This window comes from Leopardus geoffroyi, chromosome E1 (genome assembly GCF_018350155.1).
Source record: "Leopardus geoffroyi isolate Oge1 chromosome E1, O.geoffroyi_Oge1_pat1.0, whole genome shotgun sequence".
Taxonomy (NCBI): domain Eukaryota; kingdom Metazoa; phylum Chordata; class Mammalia; order Carnivora; family Felidae; genus Leopardus; species Leopardus geoffroyi.
Window position 1 is genome coordinate 21257157 of NC_059330.1, and position 14139 is coordinate 21271295.

Below are 14139 nucleotides of genomic sequence, written 5' to 3' on the forward strand. Positions count from 1 at the left end.
CCCAAAGAGGGTCTTGGTAGAAGTCGCAATACGAATAAAGTCATAATAATGCAGCCAGCGTGTATTAAGGGTGCACCATGCAGCGGGTTTGAAGTGTTTTACATCCTGTACGGCATTTAATCTTCGCGGCGATTCGATGAGGCAAGTGCCGTTGTTGGTCCTGTTTTACAGATGAGGCGACTGAGCTGCAACATGGATACAATCCTGGGAGTTGCGTCCCGGTGTTGTTGCTTTCTAGTGTGGCCATGTTCATCCAGTGAGTTAGCCTCGTTTTCTTCATCTTTAAAATGGGGATGATGAGCCCGATGGACCAGAGAGGTTGCCAGAGTTCTAAGAGAAGTGTACCCGTAGCATGGATAAGGTCACCACGAGGTTTTCCTTGGTCCTTTCTTGCAAAGGACAGCCCTTCAGTCTGACAGTAACCTGCCCGCGTAGAAACTCAGAAAATCAGACTCTGAATTTTCTCTGGCCCAAGTCATGCTTCCCGTATGAAGTGAATACACCTCTCCCCTCTTTGTCCCGTTCCAGCTCTTGGTCCTAATTGAAGAGTGCCAGGCTACAGTGAGTGACGATTCTGGGGAGTGTGGCCTGGGACTTGGGCTTGCTTCAGGGTTTTTTTAATGTTTATTTATTTATTTATTTTGAGAGAGAGAGTGCATATAAGCGGGGGAGGGGCAGAAAGAGAGGGAGGGAGAGGAGCCCAAGCAGGCTCCACGTTGTCAGCACAGAGCCGAACACGGGGCTAGATCCCACGAACCGTGATGCAAACTGAAATTAAAAGTTGGATGCTCAACCGCCACCCAGGTGCCCCGATTTGGGCTTGCTTCTAACATTGGCATTGGTGAGGTGGTGGGGCAGGGGGTCTCCCATGCATCCCTGCATTGTCTGTAATCCATTCTACACTTGTGACAGTGAGCAGTCCCCAAGACCTTTGCCAGCTGGCAGAGGGTTTGTGGACCGTGGGAAGGCCACCTGGAAAACTAGCATGCAATCCTCTCCCCCATCCACGGTCTGGGGGAGGGTACAGAGGGAGGAGGGTCTGGTCCTGCTGCAGCCCTTCCCTCTGAGCAGCAGTTTCCGGCCTCAGGCAGCTGAAAATTCTCTCCAGCACCTCGACTTTTTTATATCAGAGCTGGGTTTCCAAATGAGCAGCTCTAGAAATATAAAACAAGCTGCTAATTTAGTAGCTACTGACTTTTTTAAACAAACACTCAAGAGGCATAAATACAGAGGGGAACATTTTGGCAAACACATGTAGTCCCTGGGCCCAGCAAGGGAAATGCATTTCTGACTTCTCGTGGACCAGGCACTTGTTGGGCCCGGGGCCGCACCACCTCTGGACTTGATCTTCCCCTTTGATTTGCACTGGGCTGTGCGTTCCTTAAAGGAGCCACCTTTGGACTTGTTGCCCTTATCATATATCCCGCAGCTATGGTTCCCTGCCACGTTTTATTTTAAACATCTTATTTTGAGGTAATTGTAGATACACATGTGGTTGTAAGGAATAATGCCAAGAGACCCAGCAAACCCCTCCCCCAGCTGCCCCCAGGTATCCTCCCATCTTGCCCAACCACGATTCAGTGTCCCAGCCACTGCACTTGATCCCTGACACTTTTTGACCCTCAGCAGCCTCCATAGCCTCTTCTGTCCCCTACCTTCCTTTTCCATTCTTTTTCTCATTCTCCCTTGCCCCCTTTGGTCTTTTTCTGCTTTCTTCTACCAACTCCCTTCTTCCATTTTCTCCTCTGTTTTATGGTCCTTTATGTCAGTTTTGCCAGCTCCCATGGTAAATGGGAGAATGCTCCCATTCTAGCTCTGTCCCTGGGGAGGGTCTGGAAATGGCCAACACTCACCTTGCTGGGAGCCCCATCTTCCCTCCCAGAGAGCATGCTCCCACCCTCCACCCTGGGGCCAGTCTTAGCTGGAGAAGTGCTTCCAGGCCATTCGTATTCAGAACCCACTAAACTCCGGGAGGACTGGTGACACCAATAGCGTTGACCCAAATGGCCCCTCGATCACCCAGTGTCTGGCCACTGTAAGAGTTACTATAGTCAAGAGTCTGCTCTTACAGGTGGGACCATTCTTACAAGCTACCCGATTCAATTTTCTCTTGGGGGAGCTCCCCCTTTCAGAGGTCTTGTAATTTGGGCAACTGAGACTCTGAAAGAAAAGGTCTGCGTGGGTCCCCTGGCCAGGCAGTGGAGCGCTGGGGCCAGGAACTAGTGCCTCATTCCTTATCCGGGACTCCTGCCACTCAACAGATAGCCTGCGCTTTATCCAGCCGGCACTGAGAGCAGAGCCCAAGCCTTTGGAGACCCGACAGACGCCAACGCCAGCCTTCTGAGCACCTGCTCTGTTTGGGGATCAGTAGGGACCGTCTTTCTCATGCTCAGGTTCCCTTGGGTCCCTGGAGACACAGTGATTTCTGAAGGAGGGGCTACAAATCATAGACTGCTTCATCGTGCAGGTGCACAGTGCCATAGTGCCTAAGAGCTCAGTGTTTGTGGAGTCAGAATTTGTACTCCCAGGACATTTCCAGAGCGTGTGGTTTTGGGTGAGTCATTTTATCTCTGAGTCTCATTTTCCTTCTCTGCAAAAGAACCTTCTTCACATGCATATGGTAACATATCAACCAAATAGGGTATGCTGGGTTCGGCTCGTTGTTGGTATCACAAGAAAGGTACAAAGAATAACAGCTGACAGCATTCAGAAAGTCTTCGGGGTCTGAGAAGCAGCATGCTGGCTTAGGAAAGCCATTGGACTGGACCTGGACAGACTGCACCCAAGTGGGAGCAATGGGAAGGGGGCTTACAGCAGAACAGAGATGGACTCTTTCCAGAACTCAGGCCTGTGGAAATAGAATGTAACAGGCAGCCTGTACTGCCCACTTCTGAGCGTGGTGAACACTGCTTTCTTTTGACTGTATTTTCCCCTTGAGCTCATTACTAGCTTCACCTTAGCTCTGCAGCTTAGCTATGGAGACAGAAAGCAGATGATGTCCTGTGTCTAGGCGGTCACCCTGATCACTCACAGGAAAGATGAGTGCAGGGGCCTCTCACCTGCTGTGCACCTGAGCCTCTCTGCAGGCTTGTCTTCTCGGGAGTTTTCTAGCCAAGCACTTCCCAAGCCTGCCTGTGCATCAGAACCACCTGCCAAGAAGGAGTGGCTGAAAGGATGCTTGAGAATGAGGCTGCGGCCTCTAGACGGGTTGGGGCGAGGGGTGGCAAGCAGGTGTCTAGGACACACAATTTAAGAAAGCGCCTGCTCTCAAGGTCGGGCCAGTGTAGGCACTGTGCCATCCCCTCATTCTGGCCCTGGCTTGAGATCCAAACTTTTAAAACCTTGCCATAGATTGTGGTGGGCAGCCCGGTGGGCCCCAGACTTCCGCCTTGTTTGGCCCCCGATCTGAGCGGCTCGGTCTGCATGCATCTTCGGTCCCAGTTCTGTGCACACAACTTCCCTGCTTCCCCCAGTGCCATGGCCATCTCCATCAATATTCTCATTTCTTGGGAAGGCAAGAGGGAAAAATAACCCAAATCTAAAGGCTTTTCCTCTTCGATGTCAGTTTTCTCAGTCACTAATCCCAGGCAAACCTCCTCACCCCAGGTGGAATTCTAGCTCTCTGGGAGCTCATGTCAATCCTGTGTCCCTGTTTCCTATTGCCTTTAGAAAACCTGGGGTGAGCGTGAGGACAGCCATCCTTCATTAAACATGAACGGAGCATATCCTGGGTGCCAGGCTCTCCACTCAGCTGGTGGTGGTGGTGACACAAAACTGGTCCCTGGGCTCACATAGCTGACAGGGGGCCATGCCTCTGAGCACAAGGTACACTCCTGGAAAATGTTGTGTGCTGTGACAGCAATGCATGGGGAGTGAGGGCAAGGCGAGGACGACCATCTCAGAGATCAGAGCAAAGCCATTCCTGGGACAGTGACACTGAACAGAGGTCTAAGGATGAACACACTGGACTGGAAGGGAGTAAAGAACATTCCCAGTACAAAAAACGGTGGGTACAGAGGCCCTAAAGGGGGAGGAAGGAGCTGAGGCCAGAAAAAGGGCAAGAGTGAGACTGGAAATGGAGCCACAGAGGTAGACCAGGCCCAGAACATGTGAACTTCGTGATCTTTTCCTACAAGCTCTGGTCAAGTCTCGTAGAACTTGGGGCCAGTGGTTCTATCTGATTGGCTTTATCAGGACATTGCTGGAGCACTATGGCTACCAGACCACAGGGCAGTAAAGGTGGAAGATAGAAAGGTAGGGGAAGAGTCAAGGAAACAAGAGTATGATGGCTTGGACCAGGCTGCCGAAGTAGATGTGAAGTGGACAGGATGGAAAAGGTCTTCTCAGAGCCAGCGTCCCCAAGAAGCTTCTCCCTCACTCCTCCCAAGACTGATGTGGCTGTGCATTCTCTCTGGTCCCACAGTACCTGTGTCCACCTCAGTGAGAGCCCCTCTTATGCTGCATCTGTCTCCATCAGTCCACTATGGACTCCCGAGGATGGGGACTACGTCTTAGTTGTAACCTCACCCCTGGTGCCTGGTGGGTAGGAGTGCTCAGTCCACAGCTACTGAATGAACCTGACATGGTCTGGTTCAGAGACTTGACGTGGCTAATAATCCCCAATTATCACCCAAAAATTCAAGTGCTCTCCCTTGTAAGAAGCTTCCGGTTCAGGAAAGGTTTAGGATGCAGGGGGTAGTTGCAAGTCAAGATATAGTTATGGGGGATTGTTTCAATGCTGTGTTTGCTAGTAGACTCTAAGCGTTCTGAGAGCAAGGTCCTATCTGCTGGTTCAGCATCATGCCTCGCACCCGGCAACCTGCCTGGCCCACTGTAGATGTTTAATAAATACCCAGTGAATGAATGAATGAACTTCCCCCAACCTTCTCCCAAATGCTGTCTTGCTCTGGGATAAACCTTCCTGGTTCTTGGTCGGGAATCCAGGAAGACCTTCTTCTCCATGGATCCCTAGGTGGGTACTTGGAGAAGAGGCTCAAAAAGATATCTCCAATCAGCGGCCCTCTTTGTCTTATTCCATTGTAGGGGTCACCTTGGGACATATAAATAACAAGCAATTTTCTTGATGCAACTTGTTTTTCTCATTTTTACAAGCATAGGAGGCCAGGGGAAGGGCCTGAGGGGAGGCCTGATAGGACCTCTAAGGATCCGCCTGGAAAATTAATCAGTGAAAACAATGCTGATTCATGACTTCCCTGAAAGAATAGAAATATCACAGAGAATCCTGATTCTTAACTAAAATACACTCTGCTCCCCTTCTTCTGATAAGCCTGTCCGCAGGCTGGGGGAGTGAAGAGAAGGGGGCAGGAAGGAACTTATAACTTATATAACTAGTATATTATATGCAGGGCTTATAACACATATATAGTTATAGTGCAAGGCTTATAGCATACTTCACAAACTGCATTCTGCAAAGCCTCATGACAGCCCTCCAAGGGAGGATTGTCAACTCCCTTTCGCAGATAAAGGAAAGGAGGCTCAGAGAGGTTAAGTCACTTGCCCCAGGTCACACAGCTAGTTATAAAAAACCAGCATGAGGCCAGATATAGACACCCCTTTTCCCCACAGGAGCCTCTGCAAGCTCTGAACAAAAGGAACATGATAAGAAATCCTACTGGAATAAGAGAGTGATCATAGTGGGTTGGTGACAGCCAAAGAAAGTTCCTCAGAAAAGGCCAAGCTCAGAAAGCAATTGTCACCCAGTGAGTGGCATAATACCAAGGGAAATAATGAATGATGTATGCGTAGTGCCTTTCAGTCCATAAAGAGCTTCCAGTGGTTTAGGGTGCTAATAGAATCACCCATCTTTCAGATGAGGAAACTGAGGCACAGAGACTTCAGTAATGTACTCACAGTGATTTACCTCATGCATCAGAGTCAGGGCTTGAACCCGTGCCTTCAGCCCTAAAACCAGGGTATGTTACCCTTTATAGAGCTCGTGTAATCTGGGACTTCTGCCATCTGGGGTGGGAACGCTCCCCAGGAAACTTCTGAATGATGCAGGGCTGGTTGTGATTCTGCAATAACTCGAGCTTTGCAGCAGTGTCATCCCCAAAGAGCTAAACATCAAAACGATTTGGAACAAGACGAGGAGAAATGCAATGCGCGGAAGGTGGCTGCTGTAGGAGGGGCGGCAAGGGGTGGGGAGATTTGGGAGGCTCGTGGGTGAGTGATGTGTTATGCCCAGAGATGCATGACTTTTCATGAGATAGGAAAGCCTGCTCAGAGGCACTGTCCCAGGAGAAGGAAGAACAGGGAAGCCGGGACTGAGCAAGTGTGCAGAAAGAGGCAGGTCCAGGGGAGCAGAAGGGAGGGCCAGGCTTGTCTGCATGGAGCCCTTCCTCTGGTCCCCACACAGTTGGACAGGGTTTACAGGATGCACACAGAGTTATTAGTTAGGGAAGTGGGGCACAGGCATTCCTGGCGGAAGATGCATGACGAGTAAAGCAAGTGCATGGTCTTGCTGTTTCCTGGCTTATAGAATTGCCTGAAAGACCAGGAGTCAGGGTGAGGAGGGAAAGGCAGGTGCACCGCTTAGGCCTTCCCGCCCGCCAAGTGTTGGAAACCCCAGTCAGAACCGCCTAGTGGGCATGTGTGCTCTGCCTCTCCAGCATCCACACCCCCTTTCTCCAGCCACAGACGTTTGGTTTGGGGAGGGGGAGGTGAGAGGCATCTGTCCTTCTCTCCACGCAGTCTCTGTGGTCTAGGGGCAGCTTCGGAGGCAGCTCCAGGTTGAAGAACAGGACCTGGGTGCATGCCAATTGGCAAAAGATATTCCCCTGGTGTTACAGGTTGAATTCATATGTTGAAGTCCTCGCCCCCCAGGACCTCAGAATGTGACCTTATCAGGAAATAGGGTTGTTGCAGCCGTAATTAGTTAAGAGGAAGGCATACTGGAGTTGGGGGGGGCTCCTAATCCAATGTAACTGGTGTCCTTATTGTGAAGAGACAGCCCTGCACAGGGAGAACCCCATGTAAACACAACGGCAGAGATTGGGGTGATGTGTCTACAAGCCAAGGAAGAGGAACAAAACAGACTCTTCCTCACAAGCCCTCACCAGGAACGGCCGACACCCTGGTCTGGGGCTTCCTGCTTCCAGGACCGCGAGGCAAGACGTTTCTGTTGTTTAAACCACAGTCTGGGGTACTTTGTTCCTGAAGTCCTAGGAAACAAAGACCCCCGGTGACACTGGTGTGCGGTCACCACCAGTGATGTTACCACATCTGCCCTAATTAGCTGTTTCAGTGTCAATATAGTGCCTCAGAGCCACGGGCGTCTTGGGTGAGAATGGGTCTCTGATGCCTCAGAGCTTCTGTGGGTCTACCTGATCTGCGTGGGTAACTGGCGGTACCCCAATACCCAGCGGTTCCCTCAGCCTCATGGTCCCAGGGGAGCTTGTCTGACACTGAGAGCTACAAGCTTCCCTCAATCTCTGGGGATTCTGAGTGCTGTTAATGGCCACGTGATGCCAGCTAAATAAAAACAACTTTCAACATTGAAAAAGCGTCTCAGTCTCAAAGCCATCCATTGTGTCTCATTGTGCTCAGGTCTTGTCAGCTGTGTTAGCCTCAATCTCTACCATTTCCACTTCCCTAGTACCGGCAACACACACGTGCCAGGAAATACAGATGAGGGCCTTGGAAAATGCTGATGCCAGAGGGGACTCCACTGATCATTGCTTTTATTTGTTTGTGTTTTACAGATGAAGAAACTGAGGCCCAGAGAGGGAAAATGACCTGTTGGAAGCCACACAGCAAATCAGTGTTGGTGTTAAAACTTGTCAGTTAGTATCCAGGAAGGAGTTAAATAATAGATGTTTCCTAAAATGTATTTCAGGAGGACATTGGTCTTTTGGGATGGTCAAATATGTGTTGGGAACATAGATATTGTATTCAGTGTTATTTGTTTGGAGAGTACACTGAAATTCTGCAATAAAGAATCCTGTTGAGCTTCTATTTAACCCAGTGTTTTCCAAATTCATCTGACCAGGGAACTTCACTTCCCCTTTTCGTAAAAGGCCATACTAAAGAATTAGTTCAGGGGGTGCCTGTGTGGGTGGCTCAGTCAGTTAAGTGTCCGGCTTTGGCTCAGGTCATGATCTCCTGGTTCGTGGGTTCAAGCCCCACACAGGGCTCTGTGCTGACAGCTCAGAGCCTGGAGCCTGCTTCCGATTCTGTGTCTCCCTCCCTCTTGTGCTCTATCTCTCTCTAAAAAATAAATAAGCATTAAAAGTTAAAAAAAAAAAAAAAGAATTAGTTCATCAGGACTTCTATTTTGAGCCCGGGCTTTGGGTTTGTCCATGTCCTTATGGTACTGGGCAGGGTGGTGGGACAGGGAGGCAGGGAGTGGGGAGTGGGTCAGAGGCTTCAAGGGCCAGTGACGAGAACATCAACACTGGGGAAGACTGGGTGGGAGTATCTCTTGACTGATGGCTTTCCCTGTTGGCCAATGAATGGAGAGTGTGAGGCCAGAGGCGGAGTCCTTAGGGAGGAGGCTGACACTAAGACTAATTCCAAGTGTAGGGGTTGCCAGCCTGTCCAGGGGGTTCTAGGCTATTGTTAAGATCTAGGGGTGAGGGCAAGGGCATCCGGAAGGGATTGATGAGATACAACTGTGAGTCCCAGTGTCCGGGAGGTGACATTTTGTGGACACAGATAGGATGGAGCAATAGGACCTAATACCTGAGAACCGGGGAGGTGGCAAGAATAAAGTGGAGGGTCCTAGACATTAGGTAGCTGTTTCCTCTCTGTCCTGAGTACCAGTGCCTTGGGGGACACAGACATACCCCAGGAACTCTGGAGATCTGAAGAGGTATGCACCAATTAGGTACCCAACTTCTCCATGGACCTCCGTGGTTAAGCCTGAGTACACAGCCTAGAAAACTGAGGGCCCGGTAGAGCTCTCTGCTGAGCCTGGAGCAAAGATGGTTTCCAAACTCCAGACAGAGGGACAGGCCAATTAGCCAGTCCTTTAGCACTTCTGGAAGAATGGCAGATTCCCGCCAACAGTTTCCTGAACACTCAGTGTTCACTCTGTGCCCCTGGCTGGAGTGGACCAGATTCCAGGCTCATGGAATGGTGGGAACCCCAGTGTTCCAAGTTATAATTCCAACCATTCCACAAAATAACTCCATCCCCTTGGCTGGAGTGGACCAGATTCCAGGCTCATAGAATGGTGGGAACCCCAGTGATTCCAAGTTATAATGCCAACCATTCCACAAAATAACTCCGTGCCCCTCAGAATCACGTCCTTTGACTCTGGGTCTCAGGACTGACACCTTTAAAATAAGTTGGTATAGGGGCGCCTGGGTGGTGCAGTCAGTTAAGCATCCAACTTCAGCCAGGTCATGATCTCGCGGTCCGTGAGTTCGAGCCCCGCGTCGGGCTCTGGGCTGATGGCTCAGAGCCTGGAGCCTGTTTCCGATTCTGTGTCTCCCTCTCTCTGCCCCTCCCCCGTTCATGCTCTGTCTCTCTCTGTCCCAAAAATAAATAAACGTTGAAAAAAAAAAATAAGTTGGTCTCGATCATTTCTTTATTTCCTTCTATGACTTTTTAATTCTCTGGCCACACAAGTAGAATGCCTGTGGGTTGACCTGTCTGCTTGTGTTCCAGGTTCCACACATCACTCCTCCTTGTTTCTTTGTAGATTTAAGGTGAGTCACTCACCCTGGAACTGTAAAAATGGGAAATTGCAGTTCTGTCATGAACTTACTTTATAGCTCAGGGGAGGCGCATTTAAGAAATACAGCTTTCCTGAGGAAGCAGAGCCATGACACCTGGTGAGTCACCCAGACTCCAAGCCTCCGTGGGCATTGGTGTCCCCGGGGGGGGGGGTAACCTCACCAGGTAACTGGGAGGGTCCACTGGCTGTGCACATGGGAGAAAATGGCGATGATGGTGGCGATATCATTGCTGGGTTTTTGAGGTTAAACATTGTGATGAGAAAGCGAGCACGGTCACTGGAGGCAAATCTTTGCCCCCTCTACTGGATACCTGACTACCTAGTGGAAATCAAAGCAGTGATATACCCCCATGGGAACTGGGGCAGGGTCAGCTCATGCAGATCTCAGGTGTGTCCCATGTCATTCTGCAGGTGGCAGTGAGGGGCGGGATCCATGTTTTTCCTAGGATCCAGCACCCTGCAAGAAAATTGACCAAGATGTTGACTCACTTCACTCCAGTAATGAAGACAACCCTGTTGGTAAAAGAAAGAGCCTTTGGGTCTAGTCTTCTCTTGATCTCATGTGCTCTGTTGCTGGCCCCCAGAGCCTGTGTATCCTGCCTTTTTAAATTTTAAATTAAAACCCCTTGGAGGTCAGTGAGTGGTTGGGGTTGGAGGACAAGCACCAGAAGACTGTTTGGAAAGGCTCCTGGACTTATCCCCATTCTAACCCTAGTTGTGCTGCCCATGAGCAAGTTTAGGGACCTTTGGGAAGCCACGCTCCTGTACTGAGCCACGGTCTCATCATCTGTAAAACAGAGTTCAGCGCTAAGGACATGACCAGCTCCACAATTTCTCATGTTATATGAGAAAGGAGGACGGAAATCATACCACACCCATCACGTTGGCCTCCCAGCTCAGGGAATCGAGACAAAAGGGCTGTATGTCAGACACACCAGCAACCCAGCAACAGCTTCCAACCCCCAGCCCCATTGGGACAACAGGAAAGGGGTAATTAAGGAGATGCATGTGGAGCTAGGGAGGGGCTATTTGTGCTTTCCAAGGGGCAGACTCTCAGCCTGAGAAAAATCGCCCAGAAACTGGGCAACTGGAGAAAGGGAAAATAATAATGATAGTAGTTAGCATTAATTGAACACCAGGTTCTGACAGCCATCTTTCCCATCCCTTCTCTCTATAAATTTCCAGAATTTGTTTCCAGATATTCACCATCTCATTTCTGCTCCCCTCCTGGGCATACTTGTATGGCAGTTCCTGTAGCGGAACACTGTATTCTAGTTGGGGTCTAAACAGTCTTCACTGTCAGACAGCTGCCTTTCTTAACCTGGACACTCTACTCCTACTGATTTAGCCAAACTGTGGTGGCACATGTTTTATGCAGCTGCAGTCCCCATTCTTGGTGACTGCTTAGCTTTTGGCCACGTAATCAGCCCCTCCCCTGGATATTTCCTTTATCATTACTGCAAATCAGCTCCTTCCCATCCTGTCCTTGTGATTGATTCCTGGGCTCAATATTGTAGAACCTGACATTCATCTCTGCTAAATGTCTTCTTTTTCTTTTGGGTCCATTGTTCCTAGCTGTCAAGAGAGGTTGAATCTACCATATTAGCCTCCTTTGCCAGCTTTGCATGGTGGTGTGGGGGGCAGAGGATGGAGTTGGCTGGATCAGAGCTTGGAAGGCTGGTTGCTGTGGTAAGTCCTGGCTCAGCTCAGTGGAGAAGGTGAAGAAAGGTGGACTGGAAAAGTGGGGTTCAGGAAACAGCCTTGGCTCTGGGCAGGGATAGGATATGGAAAGGAGTTCAGCTGAAAATATCAAATATGCATGAGTAAATCTGGGTTTGGTGATCGCTTGGAAGGTGGTTCAATATGGCAGATGGGGCACATTAGCAGCAGCCCTAGGAAGGTGTAATCCCAGAGGTTGAGGGCACTAAGAAGGAGGCCCAGTCAGAAACTGGAAGAGTAGGGTCAAGAGTCCAGGGCTCTGGAGAAGAAGGAGTGCCACCAGGGACTAGGCAGGGTGTTAACTTAGACTGTTCTCCCTCCTTCTTCTCACATACAACAAGCTACCAAGACCTGTTGATTCTACCATTCAGCTACCTGCAGTTGGTCTTTCCATGCCTCTGCTTCTTCTCCAGTTTAAATATTTCCATTTGCTGTTGCTAACTGATCTCCTTGCATCTTCCATATGATGCCATAGGATCTTTCAAGCTTGTAAGTCTGGACATATCACTTCCTAGTTAAGCCCTTTAATGGTTCCCCCCCTCCCTTGTCATTAGCACAAAGTAAAAACTCCTTAGCATGTGGTAAAGACCCTGTGCAATCTGGCTGTTGCTGCCTTCTCAGATTCAGCTTAAGCCGCATCCATCCCAAATGACAGTTAATCGAAACTTGCTATCCTTCCAGACTTAGTGCATCCAGATCCTTCTGGCTGGATTGCCCCCTAACACTTCTTTTCCTCATCTGTGAACTCTTTCAACCTGATGTACCCTCCTCATGGAAGTCCTCTTGAAGTCAAATGTGACTGAAGTCAATGAAGCCAAAGCCTGGGCTACCCCAGCAACAGGGGCTGCTTTCAGGACTCATGACATCAACACATCATCCTGCATTTTATTAGACAATTTATTTGTATACCTCCACACTAGACCATAAGCTTCTTGAAAAAGGGATTGAATTTTGTTTACCTCTGCATATAATACATGACCAATAGGCTTATGATGAAATGGAAATGAATATTGAGGTTTCCAGCCATGCATTTGAGGGTTAGGACAGGGTTCTGGAATATTGGGGTCTAGTAGTTTAAGAAAGAGCTCAGATAAAGAACAAAGACATTATAGTGTGTGTGTGTGTGTGTGTGTGTGTGTGTGTGTGTGTGTAAGGGAGAGAGATTATAAAAACCATCAGGTTTTGGGGGCCAAAAAACCAGGGGTTACAATGTCTACTACTTTATAGGTATGCATCTTTGGATACATTCATTGATCTAAGACTCAGTTTTCTCATGGTAACATGGGGATATGATGCCCGCTCTGAGATAATAAAAGTTAAAAAAGGACCTCACCCAGCGCCTGGCATGCCGCACTCAATAAATAGCATGCACTCGGTTATCTTGGTTGTTATGCTGAGCAAATATTAAGTCAACACACCAGCTGGACAGGACATTGTCTTCTCCGTAGGAGTCCAATTGTCATCAAATGGCCCTTTAGTAAATTAGAACAAAGGAGGAGACGGGATCTTAATAGCCAGACCCATTAAAGGCTCATCCTGAAGTCCTCACTGGGACAGCTAGTTAAGAAGCTTGCTCTTGCGCTATAGCGGAAGACTTGTCCACGCGGCTCAGGACTTGCTCTTTCTGCTGTAATACTTGGGTCTCACTCCCCATATTGACTCTTCATTTCTGCTCTATCTATAGCACTTCTATCAGTCCCTAGAATTGGCTGTCTTTACAACATTGCCTCCTGACAGGCAGGTGGGGGTTTCTAAGATTTCAGTTTTTCTTCCATTAGCCGCTTTTGAAATGCATGCCTTCCTCTAGAGATGCCCTAGAGACAACTATGCTGAAACCCAGTGATGGCCCCAGCCTGGCCTTATTGGCAGCACCCCAGCAAACCATCTCTCTGATGTTTGCATCCTGAGGAGGTGGCTGATCTCATCTCATTGTTTCAAGTTTCAAAGATTGATATTTTCTGACTTCCTATCCAGATTCTGAAGTTCACTCTCTTTGAAGAATGAACATCCTCTTACATTCATTGTTCATTATGTTCATTATGGTATCCACTTATACCAAGGATCAGCAAAGTTTTTCTGTAAAAGGCCACATAGTAAATATTTTAGACTTTAAAATTTTTTATGTTTTATTTACTTTTGAGAGAGAGAGAGAGAGAGAGAGAGAGAGAGAAAGCGAGCAGGGGAGGGACAGAGAGAGCGGGAGACACAGAATCCAAAGACAGGCTCCAGGCTCTGAGCTGTCAGCACAGAGCCCGACCATGGGCTCAAACCCAGGAACCATGAGATCATGACCTGAGCTGAAGTCAGACACTTAACCTACTGAGCCACCCAGGTGCCCAGTATTTTACACTTTAAGATGCCTACAGTCTGTCACATATTCTTTGTCATTTTTTTGCAATGCCTGAAAAATGTACAAAAAAAATCCTAGCTTTAGGCTGTATAAAAATAGTCTGAATATGGCCCCAAAGTAGACAGCCATAGTTGGCTGACCCCTGCCTACACCATTCACTAAATAAATGCTTTCGTAAATGTATTTTGCCATCCCTCCCACCTTTTGCTCCCTCCCTCTCTCCTTCTCCCCTTTCCATCTCTCCTTTTCCTATCATCCCCTCCCTCCCTCCTTCCCCTCTCCTTCCTCCACGTTTCTCCTTCCATTGCTCCCTCCCTCTCTCCCTCCCTTCTTCCTCCCCCACAACACTTACAAAGCATTCACTAGGCTT

At 48.9% G+C, this 14139-nt stretch overlaps 1 protein-coding gene across 1 annotated transcript in view; it reads right to left on the reverse strand.

The window, feature by feature from the left end:
• The window catches only part of ASIC2 (acid sensing ion channel subunit 2), a 1016483-nt gene that overhangs the window by 452757 nt on the left and 549587 nt on the right, over positions 1-14139 (reverse strand). The gene's annotated exons all lie outside the window — the stretch shown is intronic.